At 58.2% G+C, this 1,525-nt stretch overlaps 1 protein-coding gene across 1 annotated transcript in view; it reads right to left on the bottom strand.

Moving 5' to 3' along the window:
* The window catches only part of TESC (tescalcin), a gene marked incomplete at its 5' end in the record, with an annotated part of 7,940 nt that overhangs the window by 3,758 nt on the left and 2,657 nt on the right, over positions 1 to 1,525 (bottom strand). The window lies entirely within an intron of this gene.

Genomic DNA, 1,525 nt, shown 5'->3' with positions numbered 1-1,525 from the left:
GCCCCGCCTCTCCTCACCCAGCCCAGCTCCAGCACCAACTGCCAGCACCACGATACCTCAACAGAGACCACATCTGGCAGCAGCACCATCCCACAGCCCTGGGACACATCCTGCCCTGGTGTGGTGGCATCCCCATGCCTGGAGCTGTGAGGTGGGATCAGCTCCATCCCTGCAGCTCCCACTGAAGCTGCATCAGCCCCGGTGTGTCCTCAGTGCCGCCGACCAGCGCGGGTCTCTCCAGGACAGCACTGCATTGCAGGGAAGGGCTGTCCTTCGCTGGGTCAGCGCCGCTGCTCTCGGCTCCTGGCTCTGAAGAGCTGCTCCAGCACAGTGGTTGTGGTCCAGCAGCTGTGACCAGAGAGCAGGGGACTTGTCTCACCCACCCCACACCGATGGGCAAGACGGGGTTTTTTCAGAGGGCCCAGCGAGGGCGAATCCTTATCTGTGCCCTGGGCACGGGGACACCTGGGCAGAGAGAATCCCCACTGAGGCAGAGCAGAAGGAGAACGTGCTGGAGCCCTGAGCTGGGGAGATGACAAGCGCTTGCTGCCCGTGGGGACACGGAGGGGGCTGGCACCGGTGCCACACGTGGCTGTGTGTCCCTCGCTCCGCTGCTCACTGTGGTGGGGGCTGTTTCCGTTGAGCGGACATGTCACTGGGGGAAGCTATTTTTGCTAAAACAAACAAATCTTCCCAGCTTTTCTAAAAATAACCATTGCCCTTTTTTTTCTTATTTTCTTTTTTTTTTTTTCTCCCCCTCCCTTCCCAGCGCAGGCTGCCTTAGAGACAGAAATCCGCCTCGAGCCATCCAGTTATTAATACCAGTAAACAAACCCTTATCTCCAGTGCCTTGTTCTAGCAGGAACATGTGGGGGCGGGAACCACCCGGCTGCCAGCGGCCCAGGTCCCCATGTCCCCACATCCCTGCTGCCTGCCTTGGCACAGGCCCAGGCTGTCCCTCCTGCACAGCTCCAAGCTCCGGTCAGCAGATGCGGCCAAGGTGGCTGGTTTGGGTTGGATTTGGGGTTATTCTTTGTGTTGTTGCCACCTTTGCTGGTTTGAGCACCTCATGGGATGCAGAGGAGGATGTGATTCCCCTTCCAGGTCCTGTAGATGCTGCCTTCACCTCCTGGCCCTCAGTATCCTCATCCCTGCCTGTGTATGGTCCCCAAGGCACGGGGATTGGGGGTCACAGCACAATGGGGCAGCTCCTTCCCTGGAGCAGCACATGGCAGAACCTAAAAATTCAGGTTTAAGGGGAGAGCGGGATTTGAGGAGGCTTTTGGCACAGGAGGAGACCTGCCAGGCCCTGGGCAATGGATGGATGGATGGACGGATGGATGGAGTATTTCCCAGCAAGGAGTAAAAAGAGAAATACCTTTTATTACAGATAAAAGCCTCTTATGTTGCTAGAGAGCAGAAGGCAGCCCCACGACGGGACAGGCACGCGGGCGGGTACAAAGAGCTTGGTGCCAGGAACATGGAGCTGCTGCAGAGTCCTCCTCCTCCTCCGCTTCCTCTTCCT

This window comes from Antrostomus carolinensis, unplaced genomic scaffold (genome assembly GCF_000700745.2).
Source record: "Antrostomus carolinensis isolate BGI_N321 unplaced genomic scaffold, ASM70074v2 scaffold38434, whole genome shotgun sequence".
Classification (NCBI taxonomy): Eukaryota; Metazoa; Chordata; class Aves; order Caprimulgiformes; family Caprimulgidae; genus Antrostomus; species Antrostomus carolinensis.
Note: the sequence above shows the minus strand (reverse complement) of the source record. Positions and strands in the feature narration are given on the sequence as shown.